Here is a 22440-nt window from a genome sequence, read left to right on the forward strand (position 1 = left end):
TCCTCATTTTTTAAAAAGTTACCAATCCATTATTTTCTTAGGCCTTCCTTGGGATTTTGCTAATAATTGGGTTAGTTTGTCCATATTCATAATTTCCTTTATTTTTTATTAACCGTTGTTCTGTTGAGGGTATTTCTTTTGCTCTCAAATTCCTTGCATAAACTATTCTGGCAGCCTTCACTAAGTAAATGAAAAGTATATCTTTGTTTCTATCTATGTCTATATCCATTATTCCCAGTAGGCCAGTATTTTTATGTTTAGTATTTTCTCAATTGTTTCTTGTATTTTCTTCCAATATTTCTTTGCTTCTCTACAAGTCCACCATGAGGTAGAACTTGCCCTCATGGGTTTCACACTTCCAACATTTATTTTGCATATTTTTGTAGCTTTTTGCTGGTTTTTGAGGGATTATATGCCATTGGTACATCATTTTGTACCAATTTTCTTTCAAGTCATAGGCATATATGTATTTTTCAATTTGTGGTTCCATATCCTTTCCCATTCCTCCAATTTTATTGTCTGACCTAGATTGGCTGCCCATCTAACCATGCAGTTTTTCACTTGCTCTGTTTCTGTAGCCTATTTAAGAAATTTTTGTAATTACTTTCTTTGGCATTAACATTATTTAGTCCCAATAGGTTTCTTTTTCAGCAAATCCTAAAAATTATTATTTTAAAAAAATTAAAATAGGAAAATCATATTTTTATTCCAGTGCCCTTGGTGAACTATAGATCTTCAGGGGGAGGTTGTTATTATGGCTCAACAACATAATGATGCAGGGCTACTTTTGACAGGGCACAGCTGGGCTCTGTGCTGGCAGTGCATAGAGATGGAGCCCTGAGGAGACTACCTGGCATCTCATAGAAGAAACCAGGGGAAGCACGGAAGGAAGCCAGGTACAGTGGGGAAACATCATGGGATAGGAGCCCATGACCCACAGTGTTAAGGGGACAAAACAGAATTCTCATTTTCTTCTGCTGTTCCCTGATTTCTGGACCTCCATGTGATGATGTCCTTAGTTTAGGTGCAGGGGCACAACTGTGCCTCGGCATCTCCTGGCTGTTGCTTCACAATTGGAAGGAAAGTCTGGGTGAGAAGATACTTGATACTACCTTTTTGGCATCCAAAAAAGTACAACCCTCATAAGCAGCCTCTTCTTTCTTTTTTTCTTTTTTTTTACAATTAATAGGCATAATGTTATTCAGTCAATATTATCATTTTTTTTCTTCCGTATGATATATCACATTTAACTGTTCCAATTCTTTGTTCTATTTTATGCCATAGATATATCCCAACTACCATTGCCCTGGCCAAGGGAGAAGAGAAGAAGAGGCAGGCACAACACCATCATGCTTAGGGCTGGAATCTGGTAAAAGTGCCTCCGTATATCTCAACTGCCACTGCCTTGGCCTCTGAGAGACAGAAGAATTGGCAGACACAGTTCCACCACACCTAGGTCCAGAGGCAGGTGAAGGACCATCCACCCATCCCAGCTACTTTGGCCTTGGAGGGAGAGAAGAAAAAGCAGGGACAGCTCCACCATGCCTAGGGACAGAAGCAGATGAAAGATCCTCCCTCTGTCTGTTCCAACTGCCTCTGAGGGAGAGAAGAAGAGGCAGCTATAACTCAATTTTGCTAAGCTCCAGAAGCAAATGAAAGGCCTTTTCCCTATTCCAACTGCCTCTATCTCTGCCCCTGAGGAAGAGAAGAATCTGCTTAAATCCTTCCCCCAATGTCATCCCCTTTTCCTTTTGTGTGATGTCTGATGACCTGAGATGGTCTGTTGAATCAGATGCATCCTGTTACTGCAACAACCTTTGCTTATTATCAGACAATATAGTTTATGTTTAAATTTCACTTCTGGGAACTTATTTGCCTTTAGCACTTTAGTACTTGACTGCTTACGGAAGAATGTCTAGGGCAGTGGTTCTCAACCTTCCTAATGCCGTGACCCCTTAATCCAGTCCCTCATGTTGTGGTGACCCCCAACCATAACATTGTTTTCGTTACTACTTCATAACAGTCATTTTACTACTGTTGTCAATCATAATGTAAATATCAGATATGCAAGATGTATTTTCATTAACTGGACCAAACTGGGTACAAATACCCAATGCACCCACATGTAAATGCTAGTGGGGGAGGATTGATTTTGTAATTTGGGAGTTGTAGTTGCTGGGATTTATAGTTCACCTACAATCAAAGAGCATTCTGAACTGCACCAGCAATGGATTTGAACCTAATTAGCCACACAGAATTCCCATGACCAACGGAAAACACTGGAAGGGTTTGGTGGGTATTGACCTTGAGTTTGGGAGCTGTAGTTCACCTACATCCAGAGAGCACTGTGGGCTCACACAATGATGTATCTGGACCAAACTTGGCACAAATACTCAATATGCACAAATGTGAACACTGGTGGAGCCTGGGGAAAATAGACCTTGACTTTTGGGAGTTGTAGTTGCTGGGATTTATAGTTCATTACAATCATTCTGAACTCCACCAACGATAGAATTGGCTCAAACTTCCCCCATGGAATCCCCATGACCATCAGAAAATACTGTGTTTTCTGATGGTCTTTGGCGACCCCTCTGACACCCCTTCGCGACCCCCTCAGGGGTCCCGACCCCCAGGTTGAGAACCACTGGTCTAGGGCTTCCAGTTCCCCACTACTTTGTGATTCTAGTTAAGTCTACTTATATTCTAGGAGTTGTATTCATAAGCCCACTTCAACTGTTGCTTCCTGTGCTCTTCAAACTAATAGGAGTCAGCCAGTCCTCTGAAGTTTTCAATAATTCTGTTTTGAATGAATTTGGCAATAATGAGAAGCCCTGTCTTTAGCTTTATCAGTTCTGTGCTAAATGACTTCACAAAACAGATTGCTGGTTTCCTTGCTATAATTTTAGAGCAGGTGAAAATGACTCATTTTTGTGTTTCTGCTCATTACATAATTAAGCAATATGTAGAAAATCACACAGATGCAGTTGAGTGAGTTCAGAATCTCAGTGTTTTGGAAATATTAACAGCATGCCAGGGATAATTACATACATACTGCATTTCTCGATAAGTGTTGTCAGTTTCCCAATGTGAAGAGTGCAGTCTTCTCATGTTTGCAGTCTCCATTTGTTTGAAGGAAAATACTGATGTGGTACAATTACACTTAACCTTTGGGGCTAAAATTCAGGACCTTACAACTGGGGAAGTGATGGCAAGGATGTAGTATCAGCTGATATCTTAGCCAGGAAAATAAATGTTCATTGTAGTTGTAGGTAGAGCACCCCATTTCTTTAACTATTGGATATACAGTTGAAGTTATGTTAACATAAAGCTGCAGTGATAGGAAGAGCTCTGAATGGGTATTTTGTGCCATCCACATAGTTGTTCCCATTGCTGAGCATCTACATATCAGCTAACACTATCCTTTTTCTTGTAAACAGCAGGGCTGGTGTCTAGGAATTGGAAATCATATTTGAGCTTGTGGCATTTAAGGCTCTGAGTCAAACTTTCCTTGCTTAATGTGGGGTCAGGGCAAATCTAGACAGTCCCTTTATTGTGGAAACTTCCGCAATAAAAAGGGGGCTGTCCAGACAATGTTCTGGCCAAACCAGAATTAATTCACCACAAACCAGAAAAACCCTGGTTTGTGGCAAATTAATTTAATAGTGGGTTTATTCTGTGCCTTTCAAGAACATCTGGACACCTACTCCAGAAAGCATGTACTTTCTGGGGTGAGTGGAGATGGGCCCCCAGGAACATCTACGTTTTTTAAATGCGGGTGCTCCTGGGATAAAGGCCTCTTTGGAAAGGCCCCCAGTCACATTGTTTACTGGGAAGACAGCAGCACTGGTAAGTATGTCTCTTGATTGTTATATAAGTGGAAGCCCTCCTTGCTAACTATTCTCATTGGTAAAACTGGAATATAGTACAGATCAATAATACATATTCTGTATGTCTATCATATTTGAAAATATGTAGTTTTGTTGTGCAAATACTGGGAAACTTGTGGTGCAAACAATGGGAAAAGATCACATGTTATTGTTGTATGCTTTCAAGTTGTTGGCAACTTACGGCAACCTTGCAATGAAACTTCTATTCGGTTTTGTGCAGAAAAGATTTACCTCTGCCTTTCTCTGAGGTTGAGAAAGCGTCCCCTTTGGTTGAGTGGGAATTTAAACCTTGGTCTCCCAGAATCCCGGTTTAGCATTTAAACTAGTATTTAAACATTTACCAAATGCTTGGTGCTCCAGCAATTTCTACTGCTCAGTTGACAAGCCTAGAAAATTATGGAGTTTATCACACAAAACAAGCAAATCACAATTGGAGAAGAACAACAGTGTCTATGCAATTAGTCGTAGACTTATTGCATGATGCTCTCACAATGGGATATTGTTGGAAGGCATTTCTTTTATAAAAGGAGGTCACATTTATGTTTTTAAAAGAAATACTTTCCCATCAGGAAAGCGATGTCATGTGATAAGTCAAAGCCATAGAAGCCTTTGTCCTGCTGCAATTGAGATTTGTCTGCTAGTGATAAATTCCTTTATTGAGCTGTCTCTTAATTTCTGGTTATACTATTGTGACTGAGAAGTAATGTTATCAGGGCTCCCCCCCCCCCCCTATTTCTGTTCTTATACATTTAATATCTTGAAATAAAAGGAAATAAGCGAAGGGAACATTACCAAATTTTAGTCTTGTGACCTTAAAATAAATTTAACTATGGGTATAACTTCCAGAACCTTCCAGTTAGTGTGACCATTGGGACTGGCTAAATTTTCAGGACTTGCTAATTCCCCCCTAAAACTCTGGTGGATGTTTTCATTGCCTATTGCCCATATAAATAGTGGCAGCATGCACCGGCAGGACTGAGGACTGACAGGTCGCAGGTTTGAATCTGGGGAGAGCATGGATAAGCTCCCTCTATCAGCTCCAGCTCCCCATTGCAGGGATATGAGAGAAGCCTCCCACAAGGATGATAAAACATCAAAACATCTGGGCACCCCCTGGGCAACGTCCTTGCAGACAGCCAATTATCTCACACCAGAAGCAACTTGCAGTTTCTCAAGTCGCTCCTGACATGGAAAAAAACAAAACATGCAGAGATACAAATATAAGCCGGGACAGGTATACATGCTTTTAGAGTATTGATACAGGCTCACCACACTTGTAACAACCATGTGATTAGCTCCAGCAATTACAACCAAATATTCTGTTCTAATCTCTATTTTTTCCTATGTATCTAATAATTGTGCTGCAGGGTATATTAGAAACCAATATAGATGTATGTGGTGCCAGAGCACTAAATGAACAACAATGTACCTTCTTGTATGCATCATTTCAGATGATTCTCAGCAGTAAAAAGAAAAAAGAAAATAAAAATTTGTCAGATGCACTTAACGCATGCTAGAAACAGCAAAATAAATTAGAGCTGCCATATGGTTTAGTTTTACACCTGCTTGACCTTCTGAATTTTTGTTATTCTTATTCTGCCCCGGACTTCTGCTTTTATTATCTCCGCCTACATGGGAAATGTTAACTTTGCATAATTGAAGCAGTGAGGACCAAGTCTCAAACAAATATCTGTGAGAATTCCTTGAATAGTTAATTGTCCATATTGGTCCTATTAGCAATAACTGGATTACAGATGAGAGTAAGCAGAAGGGAAGACAAAAAGCATGAGTGATGTTCTGATAGGAGACACTAGGAGAGCTTTCAGACAGCGTCATAATCTGGGTCAAAGAAGTGGGGCAAAAAATCATGGGGCCTACAGTAAGTCCAAACATGAAGCTGTCAGTGCCGATAAATGCTCCCCCAACATCATGACACCTTCATTTGTAGTGGATTTTAGAAATCTACAAGATGGACCGGGGACATCCAGCAGAAGTTTACTTATAACTTTTTAAAAATTGACTCTCTGAGATGCACTGGACCTCATATATGCCAATTTCAGAAATCTAAATGTGCACACAAGCAGATTAGCTGAACATCAACTATAATAAAACAAAGGTAATTGTGTTAGGAAGAAGACACTCTCAACACAGATGGTCCATCAGGGCTCACCAAATAGAACAATGTCAGGAATTTAAGTACCTTGGAATCCATTTCATGGAAAGACTATCCTGGAAACCCCATGTAGAACACACTAAAGCAGTAGCTTTGAAATCTGTTGGAGCAATACTCAGATTCTACAACACCGCAGGGGGTCATCTAGTTGTTCCAGCCCTTAAAATATTTCAGAGTAAAGTTATAGCCCAGATTTTGTATGGTGCTGCTTTCTGGGGATGGGATGAGATAGCAAAACTGGAGGTTCTCCAGTATACATTTCTTAAGAAACTACTGAGACTCCCACCGGGCACCCCGGCAGCCTTGGCCCGGGCGGAGGTTGGTCTCCCCTCCATTAGATCACGTGTTCATTTTACCCTATTTAATTATTGGAGAAATGTAAAAGACTCCTCAGTTAGGATTCTTCTCAAGGGATGCTTTGAACAGCTAGTAAAATGCAAAGTCTGGAACACTAGATACCAGAAGCTGCTTGAATTTCACTCCACTCTGTCTGATAAGCCTTCTATCTTGAACTCAAGGGAGAAGCTCCATGAATATATTTTTAATAATTGTGCCCACCATGATAGGTAGGCCATTCAACTCCAAATTCTCCCATTGGTTTAGACTGTACAAACTTGACCATGATAGGGCTATCTACCTGACTAGGCTCACATTTCCAAAACTTCGACAAGCCTTCACAGCCCTTCATTTTCAAAGTATACCCACAACAGTGATTGATGGCAGATATACGGGCACCCCATTGGCTCTTCGTTTATGTGTTTGCGGGGCCCCGGAAATTGAGGACCTGCCTCACTATTTGCTTTCCTGTCCTCTGTACTCTGAACCAAGAACCAAAATCCTGGGGTTTATTCTCCACCTTCTTCAGACTAACACTGTGCCCAAAAAGATTTTCTATCTCTTGACTGACACTAACCCCGTGGTTACTCAAAAGGTGTCTCTTTTTGCCCTGGCAGCACAGAAAATCCGGGCAAAATTAATCTCTGATATTGCAGTTGACTGTGCTGGGGATGCTTTCAACTAATAGTGGCTGTTTATGTAGTTTTAATAATGCTGTATCTATTTGCTTTTACTTGGTTTTTAATTACGCAGGTGTGAGTCTATACATCATGTAGTATTTTAAAGGTGCATCTTGCCATCGATATATGTAGCATTTTAATGATTTATAGGATTTTATTGTGTATTTTATATTGTATTTAATAATCTGGTGCTCATGTATTTATCTATTTGCCTTGCCTTGTATGTGAAAGACCTATGGTCTAAGCATTGAATAAACTACAAACTATCAACTATCACAAGCAGATTTCTTATTTCTCCTCACCCTCCTGTAAAGTCAAGCTCTACTTAATTTGATAAACATCAGAACAAATGAATGGTTGCAGAGTTATCATTGTAATTACTTTCCAATGGTGCTTCCATTGAGCCACCTGTGTGCCTGTGGCTCCATTTGTTTATAGCCCTCATCAGCTGTTTTGGGATTTTAAAGAACACACATGCACTGGAACATTACACATCAGCTTACATGAATGCAGTATTTTCTTTGACTGCAGGAATATACAGTCATGCAAATATACACATTCTGTGGGCAAAATCGGGTTTTAAGTGTATTTTTAAAATACATGTTTTCAACTGTTAATGCTGACTTGCATTTTGTTAAGTGTCATTTCGCTGCTGCCCCTTTATCATGGCTTCTTCCACATTTATGGCCTGTGTTTAAGAACCCTAAGTTTTTTCTAATCTAGGTAAGACTGGATACATTTATATACAGGTATTCCTCAGTTAATGAAATAGAGATGTTCCTGGGATTTACTTCTTTAAGAAGAACCTTTCATGCCAGAACTAGAACTAGTATGGAAATAATGGGGATAGCTTCCTACACCACACACACAAAAGAACATCCTTCAGCAAAGTTTTTGCATGAAACTAACTTTATGCACATGTGATATGTAACAACAACCAACTCAGGTAAGCCTTGCAGCCCACTTGAAAGCTGCTTCTAAACTACTTTCCTGGGTTTTTCCCGAATTGTCTCTACTTCTCATGTCCACTTTGGTGGGAAACCTATGCTTTTTCAACAGGTAATAAGGCTGCTGGTGAAGCACACTAAGCCACTTTCTTCTTTTCTTTCTGTTTTGCTCTTTACACATGCTCATAAAGTGATTCTGGAGGAAGCTGTTTATCTTTGTAAGCAGACACAGCCACAATAGGATCACCTACAGGAGAATCCCATTCTTTCCCAGGTCAAACATTTTGCTTTGTTTACTGCAGACATGCTACTGCAACCCAACACAGACCAACTTTCTCCAGACCACCTTCACGATCCTTCCAACTACAAACTTGCAAAAACAAAAACCAACCCCACCCCCCAAATAACCAAATAAACAAAAAATACCCCCACTCCCACCAAACCTTCCAGCTAAATAGAGGACAAGAAAGGGGACCAGGGGCTGGGCACTGAGCTGACATGCTGTGAAAAAGCTCTGAAAATGGACATCTTTGTCAGATGCATTGTAAACTGAAGTACACCGGTATTGAAATGTAGGCTTTGACAGTCATTATTTTGAAGTAAGGAAACAGGGAACACCATATCTTAATATCTACTTCCTGGTCATTATAGCAACTTCATTATTTTAGCTATTTTTTAAGCCAAATGGGCTGCCACATGGCCATCCTGTCTCCATTACTCATTGACAAAATTTTGCACAATTGTCTTGAAAAGGAACATATGAAATTATCTTCCTCCGGCCAAAATATCCTTAGGCCTGCTAGACAGAAATTATGTGTAAAGCAGAGTTGAAAAGCCTCCCAAGCAGACAAAGGCACCTGCTAGACTCATTTTTACAAAGCAGTTATCTTTGCAGTTGACATTTGCCTCCTTTCAGGACCTATTATGTTGGATATTGTGTCCCCTGGTAACTGCTTTTCTTTGGTTTGTTCAGATATTTCATTTCTAGTGCAAGTGCTCTCCAAAGCATCATGGGAACACCTATGCACTGTGTACAGGAAAGTCATTTATCTTTCGGATGAGAGGTCATTACGAACACTTATCCAAGTACTACTTACAGAGAACCTGGCTGCTTTAGTATTGCCAGGAGACATTTTAGAAACAATGCAGAATTTTGGGAGAATGAGATGTAGTATATAAGCATAATTTACAGGCTTGTTTTGCTTGGAAGTATATTACTTATTCCCAGGTAAACAAGGTTATGATTAAGCTGCATGTCACTGAGTTGTGATGCAGCCCCCAAAACTGCATACTTTACTTATAGGCAAACTCATAACCAAGTTTGCTTTACCAGCTATTGAATAGGCTGTATCAAAAGCTGGACAGTAGACATATATAGACAAGTGTTGACTGTAGACCAAAGCTATTGTGCTCAGGTCAAAAAATCTTTTGCAAAACAACAGGAATCATTCAGACTCTCTGATATCACTGGACTGAAGCTCTGATCTCATTTCATTTGCTATTGATGTTGCGACGTGCCTTCAAGCACTGAGTTCATGTAAGAACTGGACACCCTGATTTGAGTTATAACAGGCCACAACTTTATATAAAACATTACATGATAGATAGGAGAAAGGGTGGCATTTTCCACAGATATATATGTGAATTTCAAGGGCAGTATTTATTTTAATTATTTAGAGTATTTACAGAGGGGGGGGGGAGTATTTAGTCAGATACCAATTGTACAAGTTCTCCCACTTAAAAAGATGAGGGAGGCCTGTAATTGACATCATAGGTAGACTTCAACTATAAGAGACAACATGAGAAAAAACATCAAGAAAATCACATAAACAAATTTATTTGCAAATTATGGCAGAAAATAAGTATTTGGTCCATAACAAAAGTTCATCTCAATACTTTATTATATATCCTTTATTAGCAATGACAGAGGTCATATGTTTTCTGTAAGTCCTCACAAAGTTGGCACACATTGTTGCTGGTCTGTTGGCCCATTCCTCCATGCAGATCTCTTCAAGAGCAGTGATATTTTGGGGCTGTCGCTGGGCAATACAGACTTTCAACTCCCTCCAAAGGCTAGGTCACTCCAGGACCTTGAAATGCTTCTTACGAAGCCACTCTTTTATTGCCCTGGTAGTGTGCTTGGGATCATTGTCATGCTGAAAAACCCAGCCACATTTCATCTTCAGTGCCCTTGCTGATGGAAGGAGGTTTGCACTCAAAATCTCACAATACATGGTCCCATTCATTCTTTCATGTATAGGGATCAGTCGCCCTGGTCCCTTTGCAGAGAAACAGCCCCAAAGGGTGATGTTGCCACCCCCATGCTTCACAGTAGGTATGGTGTTCTTTGGATACAAATCAGCATTATTTCTCCTTCAAACATGACGAGTTGTGTTTCTGCCAAACAGTTCTACTTTGGTTTCATCTGACCATATGACATTCTCCCAATACTCTTCTGGATCATCTGCTCTGTAGCAAACTTCAGTCAGCCCTGGACATGTACTGGCTTAAACAGGGGAACACGTCTGGCACTGCAGGATCTGAGTCCCTGGAGGGGTAGTGTGTTACTGTTGGTAGCCTTTGTTACAACAGCTCTCTGCAGGTCATTCACTAGGTTCCCCTGTGTGGTTCTGGGATTTTTGCTCATTGTTCTTGTGATCATTTTAACACCATGAGGTGAGATCTTGCATGGAGCCCCAGATCGAGGGAGATTATCAGTGGTCTTGTATCTCTTTGTTTTCTAATTATTGCTCCCACAGTTGATTTCTTCACACCAAACTGCTTGACTATTGCAGATTCAGTCTTCCCAGTCTAGTGTCCTTCAACAGCTCTTTGGCCTTCACCATAGTGGAGTTTAGAGTTTGACTGCTTGAGATTATGGACAGGTGTCTTTTATACTGACAAGTTCAAATAGGTGCCATTACTACAGGTAATGAGTGGAGGACAGAGGAGCCTGTCTGTGAGACCCAGAAGTCTTGCTTGTTTGTAGGTGAGCAAATACTTATTTTTCACCATAATTTGCAAATAAATTCATTAAAAATCAATGTGCTTTTCTGGATATGTTTTCTCAGGTTGTCTGTCATAGTTGTGGTCTACCTATGATGTCAATTACAGGCCTCTCTCGTCTTTTTAAGTGGGAGAACTTGTACAATTGGTATCTGACTAAATACTCCCCCCCCCCTGTATATTCTATCCTTCTCAACCCACAGGGGACTCAGGGGGGATTACAATGCACATATGTATGGGAAATATTCAATGCCATAGACATACAACATATATAGACAGCCATAGAGGCAATTTAACATTTCTGGCTACATGATGGTATGCTTGATTCTGGTCACAAGGGGAGCTGCCACTTCACTGTCCACTTGTGACATTGAGTCCTTGATGGAGTACTTACTCATTCTTACACACAGTGCTGGAAGGTTTTATGGTGTCATAAATTACTAAAATTACGCTACCCACATAAAGAGGTACCTAAATTTCCTACTTGACAGTTGCAACTGTCTTTCAGATTGCATAGGTCAACAGCAAGCTAGACTATTAATAGTTGGGAGCTCACTTTGACCTGGGCTGGCTTTGAACTCATGATCACATGGTCAGTAGTGATTTAATGCAGCTTGCTACTACTAACTAGCCCGGTCCTCCTTGAGCTAGTTCGACTCATCCTTTCTAATGGAAAGATGGGGAGCCTCCTGTAGACCACCGCTGGCATTTTTTGACAGTAGGGTTTGCAGCAGCAGTTTAGCCCCAGAACTGCCCCAGAAGTACTTCTCCAGGGTGTGATGGGAGGCTGAATTACGGAACACCCGTCACCGATGCTGAAAAATAGGCAGTGTGAAGAGGTCCCTAGGAAATAGGTTTAATCTAATGCTAGTAGATCCCAGGATGGATTTTGCTAAGATGCCCAACATGGAGAGTCCCAGTATGGTTTCCTCTCTGAGCAACCTGGAAAGAAACTCAAAATCACTCAAATAGTATATATCTACAGTAGGACATCAATGCAGTGGTTTCCATATATGTTTGATTACTCTTACTGCATCTCCTTCTGATATCAATTATCCTTTGTAGAAGGCTAACACAAGCAATCAAGAACACAATTCACTTTATCACACTAGAGAATGAATCCACTTTAAATCCGGTTTCTGTCTCCTGCAGAATTCTGGGGTTTGTAGTTTAGTGAGGCTGTTAAAGGCTCTTCTCTAAATTACAAACCCCAGAATTCTGCAGGAGGCAGCAACCGAATTTAAAGTGGATTCATTCTCTAGTGTGATGATGAGAATCTCAGTAAAGGAGACCCTTTTGCACACTGGATTAAGAAATGTTGAATGCACGAGTGTGAATTGGCATTGATTTCTTCTCATTCAGAAAAGCAGGCTCAGAATTCAAAAGGATCCTTGTGCTGTTAGAGAAAAGCAGGCACACTGGGCAAAGGGTCTGCAGAAGGAATTAAAGAAGGAAGCAAACACGAAACATTTTCTAAAGAAAACCTTCCAAAGAAAGCTTTAACTAAGGACAAAGATTTGCAGGTGTGATGAGGGACAAACATAGTCATATTTTAGGACTGCTAAAACTGACCCCAAAACCTCCACAAAACCCACAACTGGCCAGCCCTTCATAGTTTCTGACTTTGAAAAAAAGGTATTTTCGGACACTAACAGTGCTGGAGGAAGGTTGCAACTGATATAAAAGGTGAATTTATGGAGGTTTCCATGAGAAACAGTTCAACCTTCAAGGGAGTCCTGAGAAGGAAATCAGAAGCATCACAGTCTGCAAAAACGTATTTGAGGTCTGGCTTCAAAGGACTGTGCTATGATGAAGAAAATGGCACATTGTTTAAGCACTTTAACTCTGTGTATCTTTATGTGTTGTTATTTCCACGACCCCTTCGCTTCACTTCATTTTTAAACTGATGGAAGAGCAAAATGTTCAGGCAATGATCAGAACACGGATTTTCTTTTTCACTGCATAGATGAATGGTGTAATAAAAAAATAAACTACATAGCTGATGAATCTGACATGTGTAACAAAGCAAAGATCAAAACAAATGCTTCTCCACAACCCCAGATTGGGTCATATTTCTGAGAAGTGCTCCTCCATTAAAGAAGCCTAACTGATATTGTTTCCCATATGAAACAATCAAATACTAAGCTAACTTCCTTGAAAATACCAACCAACCACATTACAGGAGATTTCCTCCATTCCTAATCATTAAATGCAATGTACAGGATCAGCACACATAGAATCATAGAATCATAGAATCAAAGAGTTGGAAGAGACCTCATGGGCCATCCAGTCCAACCCCCTGCCAAGAAGCAGGAATATTGCATTCAAATCATCCCTGACAAATGGCCATCCAGCCTCTGTTTAAAAGCTTCCAAAGAAGGAGCCTCCACCACACTCCGGGGCAGAGAGTTCCACTGCTGAACGGCTCTCACAGTCAGGAAGTTCTTCCTAATGTTCAGATGGAATCTCCTCTCTTGTAGTTTGAAGCCATTGTTCCGCGTCCTAGTCTCCAAGGAAGCAGAAAACAAGCTTGCTCCCTCCTCCCTGTGGCTTCCTCTCACATATTTATACATGGCTATCATATCTCCTCTCAGCCTTCTCTTCTTCAGGCTAAACATGCCCAGTTCCCTAAGCCGCTCCTCATAGGGCTTGTTCTCCAGACCCTTGATCATTTTAGTCGCCCTCCTCTGGACACATTCCAGCTTGTCAATATCTCTCTTGAATTGTGGTGCCCAGAATTGGACACAATATTCCAGATGTGGTCTAACCAAAGCGGAATAGAGGGGTAGCATTACTTCCTTAGATCTAGACACTATGCTCCTATTGATGCAGGCCAAAATCCCATTGGCTTTTTTTGCCGCAACATCACATTGTTGGCTCATGTTTAACTTGTTGTCCACGAGGACTCCAAGATCTTTTTCACACGTACTGCTCTCGAGCCAGGCGTCACCCATTCTGTATCTTTGCATTTCATTTTTTCTGCCAAAGTGGAGTATCTTACATTTGTCACTGTTGAACTTCATTTTGTTAGTTTTGGCCCATCTCTCTAATCTGTCAAGATCGTTTTGAATTCTGCTCCTGTCCTCTGGACTATTGGCTATCCCTCCCAATTTGGTGTCGTCTGCAAACTTGATGATCATGCCTTCTAGCCCTTCATCTAAGTCATTAATAAAGATGTTGAACAGGACAGGGCCCAGGACGGAACCCTGCGGCACTCCACTTGTCACTTTTTTCCAAGATGAAGAGGAAGCATTAGTGAGCACTCTCTGTGTTCGTCCACTTAACCAATTACAGATCCACCTCACCGTAGTTTTGCCTAGCCCACATTGGACTAGTTTCCTTGCCAGAAGGTCATGGGGGACCTTGTCGAAGGCCTTACTGAAGTCCAGGTACACTACATCCACAGCATTCCCCGCATCTACCCAGCTTGTAGCTCTATCGAAGAAACAGATCAGATTAGTCTGGCATGACTTGTTTTTGATAAATCCATGTTGACTATTAGCGATGACTGCATTTGTTTCTAAGTGTTTGCAGACCGCTTCCTTACCAGTCTTTTCCAGAATCTTGCCCGGTATCGACGTGAGGCTGACCGGACAGTAGTTGTTTGGGTCATCCTTTTTTCCCTTCTTGAAGATTGGGACCACATTGGCCCTCCTCCAATCTGCTGGAACTTCTCCCGTTCTCCAAGAACTCTCAAAGATGGTTGCCAATGGTTCCGAAATGACTTCCGCTAGTTCCTTCAATACTCTGGGTTGCAGTTGATCTGGCCCTGGGGACTTGAACTCATTAAGAGCAGCCAGGTATTCCTGGACGACTTCTTTCCCAATTTGGGGTTGGATGTCCTCCAATCCCTCATCCACTCCATCTTGCTGAGGTTGAAGACTCTCTTTTTGTGAGAAGACCGAGGCAAAGAAGGCATTAAGTAGTTCTGCCTTTTCCCTATCCCCTGTCAGCATTGCCCCATCTTCTCCTCGAAGAGGTCCTATTGCCTCCTTGTTTTTCCTTTTTCTACTGACATAAGAATAGAAGCCCTTTTTATTGTTTTTAATGTCCCTGGCAAGTCTGAGCTCGTTTTTTGCTTTAGCCTTGCGGACCTTTTCCCTACAGGTGTTGGCTATTTGTTTGAATTCTTCTTTGGTGATTTCTCCCTTTTTCCACTTCTTGTGCATGTCTCTTTTGTGTCTTAGCACAGTTAGAATTTCTTTGGACATCCATTCTGGCTTCTTTGCACTTGTCCTATTTTTTCTCTTTGTTGGCACGGTTTGCAATTGCGCCTTGAGTATTTCACTCTTGAGAAATTCCCATCCATCCATAACTCCCTTGTCTTTTAGTATCTGTGTCCACGGAATGCTGCTCAGCGTTTCCTTCATTTTTTGGAAATCAGCTCTCCTAAAGTCCAAAATGCGGGTTTGACTTGTCTTAGTTTCGGCCTTCCTTTGTACCTCAAATTGCAGGAGCACATGGTCACTTGCCCCTAAGGATCCTATCACTTCAACCGCATCGATCAGGTCCTCCGCATTTGTTAGGATGAGATCAAGAGTAGCCAATCCCCTTGTTGCCTCTTCTACCTTCTGGACCATGAAATTGTCTGCAAGGCAAGCGAGGAATTTGTTGGACCTTGTACTCTTGGCCGAGTTTGTTTTCCAGCAAATATCGGGATAGTTGAAATCGCCCATGACTACTACATCTCTCCTCCATGCCTGTTTGGTCAACTGTTGGCAGAAGACTTCATCAAGTTCTTCCTCCTGGCTTGGGGGTCTGTAGTAGATGCCTACAATGACATCTTTTTGAGTCCCAGTTCCCTTGATTCTTATCCAGATGATTTCAAGCTGGTTTCCCAGATTGCTGTCTTGAATGTCTTCTGTAGCATAAGAGTTTTTGACATATAAGGCTACTCCGCCTCCTCTCCCCTTTGTTCGGTTTCTGTGAAAGAGGTTATACCCCTCGATATCTACATTCCAGCGATAGGAGTCATCCCACCAGGTTTCAGTGATCCCTATGATATCATATTTGTGGTGTTGTGCTAAAAGTTGGAGTTCGTCTTGTTTATTTCCCATGCTCTGTGCATTAGTGTAAAGACATGTGAGCCCCTGAGATCTTTCCTTGAGCTGTTTAATTGGGATTATTGTGCTTTTGGTACTTGGTCCTTGTTGTGTTTGTGCAGCCCTCCGTTTAGCCTTCTGGCGATTCCCAGACATTATGGGTAAAGTAGTGTTCGCAAGGCTGTTGTCCCCCTCCCCCGGTGGACCTAGTTTAAAGTGCGTCTAATGAGGTTTGCGAGTCTGTGAGCAAAAAGGTGTTTTCCTACTTGTGTGAGATGCACCCCATCCCTTGCCAGTAGGCCATCCTCCTGGAAAAGCAGGCCATGGTCGAGGAAGCCAAAGCGTTCCTCCTGACACCATTTTTTAAGCCAGTCATTGACCTGTACTATTTTTCTGGTTCTTGTGGGTCCGTGTCTTACAACAGGGAGGAGGGATGAAAAGACCACCTGTACATTACATTCTTTTAGCTTTGCTCCTAGAGCTCGAAAATCATTTGTGATCTTTTGAAACGTATGCCTTGCAGTATCATTGGTTCCTACATGAATCAACATGAGGGGAGGACGGTGATAGGGCTTGAGGAGCCTGGTGAGCCTCTGAGTGATATGGTGTATTTTTGCCCCCGGTAGGCAGCATATTTCTCGAGCCATCCCATCTGGTCTGGAAATGACAGCTTCCGTTCCTCTAAGGAGGGAGTCGCCTACTACCAAGACCTGTTTACTTTCGGGAATGACAGGGCCCCTTTTGTGCAATGTAGTGTGTAGGTCTCCAGAAAAGTGATCCTGTTGGTGTGAATTGTGTAGGTGAAAAGTGTTGTCCTCCTCCTCGACATCCCCGGTGCATTCGTCAAGGACAATCCATTAAGATTCGTCCAAGAGCCTATGGTTCTCCTGTATGTGTTCCTGTTGCACCTGGTCTATGGTTGGGGATGGTACACCTGCAGGATTGTGCAAGTGTGAATGTTGTGAAGTGTTGTCCCAGTCAGGGCTATCCCCCGCACACTGATCAAGGATGAGCCACTGATCAGTATCTAAGCCATTCTGGTCTTCCCCAAAATGTTGTGTTTCTTGGTCAGGTGATAGTTGTGTGAGAATTTGGAATCTATTGTGTAACTGCAGCTGAGCGGAAGTATTCTGAGGAGGCTTCCGGGTCCTATGTGTCCTTCTAAGGGTGACATTTCTCCAAGCCTGAGGGTTGTCCACATCTGAGGTGCTGTTCTGTTGAGCCTCCCCGTAATGTTGGTGTGATATGGGCTGCGTGTCTAGGACAGTGTGATGTGTGGTGTCTAAGAACAGCTCAAGTTCCTGAATGTCCTTAAGGATCTTAATAAGGTCCTCGAGTTGTCGGATCCTGTGTTCCATGCGAGTGATCTGTTTACACTTGGGGCAGATGTAATTGAGTAACTGTAGTGTGAAAAAGCTGAACATGCCACAGCTTGTGCATGAGACGGGAAGTTTTCGTGTTTGTTCCATCTGGAGGTTGCTAATGACCTCCTCTTGGTGTGTGTTTGATGTTGTTGTCTGTATGCAGGGGTGAAAGTATAGGTTACTGAGTGTACAAGTTCCTGCTTCCTCAACTTCTGTGGGAGCAGCTGCCCCTTGGGTTCAGACACTGGTTTATATAGGATAACCAGGAAGCCCCGCCTCTCAAACAAAGCAGTTAATTTTTAAACTCAGGAAGCCCCGCCTCTCAAACAAAGCAGTTAATTTTTAAACTCAGGAAGCCCCTCCTCTCAAACAAAGCAGTTAATTTTTAAACTCAGGAAGCCCCGCCTCTCAAACAAAGCAGTTAATTTTTAAACTCAGGAAGCCCCTCCTCTCAAACAAGCAGCACTGAAAGCAGTTAAATTTAAACAAAGCTTATCCTGAGGCAGAAGGAAACAAAATGGATTCCTGCTTCCTCAACTTCTGTGGGAGCAGCTATATTAATTAATTCGGGAAAACACTTCACTGAGTTCACAAAAAGATAGCAGCTTGCAGCCACACACACTCACACACACAAATTACAGTGTTTGAAAGCCATCCTGCAAATTAATTGTGTTTTTTGACACTCAAGGATATTGCTGATGTCGCCTTGGTAACAGCCTTTAATTTATTTATTTCTTAATTGCCTTTGCATCTCATTTGGTTAATATTTTGGCATATTAAAATGTGACGCATAGCAGCTTTGTTGTTTTGATGTATAGCTTTTTACAGTCTACTAACACTTGTCATTTATCATATTTTCAGGGCAGTGGTATCTGACTGTTCTTTTTGTTAAGAATAGAAGAGTGCATGTTCTTTATACAGCAACAAGGTAAAGGGAGCCTGATTCCATACGGTTGCTTTGAAGTTTAAGAGGCAAGTAGCATGTAAGAAGAATCTAACCTGGCCCCAAACTTCTGTCTTTCTGAGGCAAAGGGAAAAAATTACATTAATAATAATAATAACTTTATTTTTATACCCCGCCACCATCTCCCCGGGGGGGGGGGGGGGGGACTCGGTGCGGCTTACAAGGGACAAGCCCAAAAATACAAATTACAACACACACAAAATACATAAGAACAACTAAAACCAATAGCAAGCATCAGAAAAACATTACAATCACAATACACATTTTAAAAACAGTATAATGGCTGAGAGATTAAGTGCTGAGTGCAGAGGGATCAGAGAATGTGTATTCTCCTTCCATTCCATGTACAGCAGCCAGCAGTTAAGGACCTCATCAGATGGGCAAAATTGCCTGTCCTGGATTTTGCCTGGATTTCAGTTGAGGCATGGAGCCCACTAGCTCCCATCACACAGATCAACTTCTGGTGGGGCTTCATGCCTCAAGTCAAGCATTGCAAGAGGCAGCAGAGGTAATTGGGGGGGGGGGGAGCTCTATGACCAGAAACAACGGGGGGAAGCCAGTTGGCAATGCTTCCCACTGTGGGGTGGGGTGAGTGGCAAGGTAGGTGATGTGGGGTGCAGGGCAATGAGTTCCTCACACATCCTCGCTGGTCCCTGCCAGATTCACTACAATCTGTGGTGAATCAGGGAGGTGAATGTGATAAGGTCGTATGGTTCCCTGACCCATACTAAGATCAGAAAGATACAGTAGGGGTGGTCTGGCCCTTGAACTGGCAAACCCTACCACTAATTTCCTGAGACAACGGCTTAAAGCAGCCTGTATTCTCCTCTGTTGGAGAGCAAAGTGGTATATACCATATGGTCTCTTCTGAGCCCCCCTAAAACTGCCTTATTGTTTCAGGTGTAGTAATATTTATTATTATTTTTTACCTGGAGTTGGAGTGAACCAAACAGTTGTTTTTTTAAAAACACACAAAGTTTGCAAACTTGGCATTCTATTAAATGTCCTTTGACCAGTAGCTGGCCACTTGGAGTGCCTCTAGTGTTGCTATAAGAAGGTCCTCCATTGTTCATGTGGCAGGGCTCAGGTTTCATTGTAGTAGGTGGTCTGTGGTTTGCTCCTCTCCACACTTGCATGTCATGGAAGTGACCAGAAGCAGGTAGTAAAAGAGGACAACATCTGTTATGGAAAGCAGCTTGTTTGTGACAGATAGCAAAATTTCTTGGACTGGGCCAGTTATTAAAGCCTGCTCCTCTTTGTTGGAGAAAACACAGAGAGGTGATGCTATTCATATTTCATGTAGGAGATAGAGCAAGCTATTTTTGTAGCTGCTCCAGAGACTAAATCATGAACTTTGCATTCAAATCACAAGAACATAACTTCCGAATGTTTTGGTGGAACATCTTGACAGTAAAAGCTGTTCAATATTGGAACAGGTTGCATCAGGGGATGGTAGAGTCAACTTTTTGGAGGTTTTTAGAGATTGGGTGACCATGGTTGTGTTGTCCAGTTTACCAGAGGGTTGGACTAGATCATCCTTGCAATCTACCATTACTCTATGAGTTGATAATTCTAAGCTATTGGTCAGAAATGGTCATCACGGGATCAGAAAGCAGGCCCCTAGCAGTAACTTCTCTCTTCTTCCACTATCATGAGGATCTATCTTCAGCTCAAGTGACAGGGCAAAAGCAGGAGTTGATGCTGGTTTTAAGATATTCCTATTTCATTCAGGCTTTCTTGCAGAGACTTTTTGGGCAGAAGAACATGGACCAGAAGTGGCTGATTGCATTGTATCTTGTGGATGCTATTAATGCTGGTAAGGGGATTCTGGGGTCTATAGTAAAAAAAAGTAAGATTTCTGAGCTCTGCCTCTAAACTGTCTATTTACTCTTGAATCAAGAGCAACAGCAGAAATATACATGCTGATAACCTAGTGACGTCTCTGCCCCATTTAACGACTGTAGGAAGAAGCTTTAATGTAATAAACAATGTAGTCATGTTAATAGGATATAATCCCCTTTTGTTGCCATTTCATTGTATTTTTAATGATTTTTTTGGCAGAGATGGAAGCTCCTGGGGGAAAAGGGAAGGAATCTTTTTTTTTAAAAAAAACAATGTAATTGCTCAAAAAAGCAAAATGTCCTTAAAAAAGATTATGTGATCATGCTGGCTTAATGCATTGTGCTGGATGAAAAGTGCAGCATGTTTACAAGATGGGTTTATGGTAATGACGCACATCAGCATTCATGGAGATGTTTAAAATTCTTGCACTATTGTGTTAGTCTGGTCTGTGGTTTTTAATGTTGCCCCTATTACAGCGGCTTGCAACTCTACTGGAATATAGATGCAGAAATGCTAAAGGGTAATATCGACACATTAAACTTGGGTTCAAATGAACTTTAGCCCTCAGTAATATGTAGTTGGCCTTCAATTTGATTATTTTTACAGTAAACCAACAACTATAGAGGCTGCAGCCTAAATCTTTGGTTCTCAACATGGGGCACATGCCCCACAGGGGGTAATTTGATTTTTTTTAGGGGGGGGGGGTGCAATTTGAAAATGAGCTCTTAATAGTTTTGTTTGTTTTTTTGTTTGTTTTTTGTTTTGCTTTTCTTATGGTTCTAGGGTCTTCCTATATGGTATAAATATATATTGTGACATACACATTTTTAAAATTAAAATCAGAATGTACATGGTGGTCAGCTGGTGGCAATGGAGAGGGAGAAAGCCCAATAAGAGTAGGATTGGTGAAAGCATGGAGTTAAGTAGAGAGCGTGTGAGTACAGAAAAGTCAGGCAACTTTCATTCCAAACACCTCCAATCCACTCAGGGTTCTTTTAACATTACAAGCTATACAAAATATGAATGTAGTAAAAACTCTATGAAAAAAAATCAAATACATAATTATTACGTTCATAGGTAAGTCAATATTTTTTGTGTCAATTTTTAATGACATTTGTCAGTCGCAAGAAAATTAATGTCAGATGACAGAATATCCTCACATCTTCTTACCAAATATATGCAAAACTTGGACACTTAAGTTACCTTGAATTTGATGCAGGTTACTCAAATCAGTTGTGCCTTAAATATTACTACTGCCCACATGACAGTTGTTGTATTTCATTACTTAGCTTTATCAAGCGTTAAGTGTTTTAATTAGCAAAAACTGGAATTTGTCAGATTTGAGCAAAGAAATTTCATTTCCTGAAAATCTTTCCTGATATCTTGTTAGTTACATAAAAATCTTGTGTTATTTTTTAGAGAAAGGAATCTTTTGAAAGATAATGAGCATAGAAAGAAAGGTCATTGACACATAATTAACCAAAAACAAATGATATTAACCCACACGCTGAAGTTTTGAACCTAGATTCACTACCTGTGTCCCTTTACGACAAAAGAATACCAAATGTGTAATTGAATTCCTAACAAAAAAGGTTTCTTCCATGTGAATCAAGATTTTAGAGATGCCTAGGTGGGGCATTGCCAAAAACGATTGGGAATCACTAATCTAAATCCAAACCTTGTTCCTCTGATTTTTTTTTTTTGTGTGGGGATGTGAGTCCAGATATTTAATTTAATTTATATTGTCTCTTCCTCTCAATAAGGAGTCCAAAGTGGCTTACAATAAAGCAATATATTGCTAAAACCATTACAATACAAACCATGGAAATTAAACATTATATTAAAAACTGAAACACTCAAATCAGTAAAAATGTATTCAGTGCACAGCAAAAATATAGCACATCTCTGCCACCAATTAAAAGGTGAAGGTTCATTTCATGAAAAAGATCTTTGTCTGCCAGCTAACAGAGAGCACAGAAAGAGTAACATGAGCCTCTGTTGGAAGGAGTCCATAACTGGGGAGCAACCACTGAGGTGGTTTCCTTCTGTGTTCAACCCTAGATTGCCTGTGAGGTAGTGAGACTGAGAGAAAGCCCTTCACAAAGATCAATAAGATTTGACCGACTTTCATGAAGTTCAAGACTCATACATATTAACATATTTCTTACTAATATACTTTGACACACACACATATATCGA

The sequence above is a fragment of the Anolis sagrei genome, chromosome 1 (assembly GCF_037176765.1).
Source record: "Anolis sagrei isolate rAnoSag1 chromosome 1, rAnoSag1.mat, whole genome shotgun sequence".
Lineage (NCBI taxonomy): Eukaryota > Metazoa > Chordata > Lepidosauria > Squamata > Dactyloidae > Anolis > Anolis sagrei.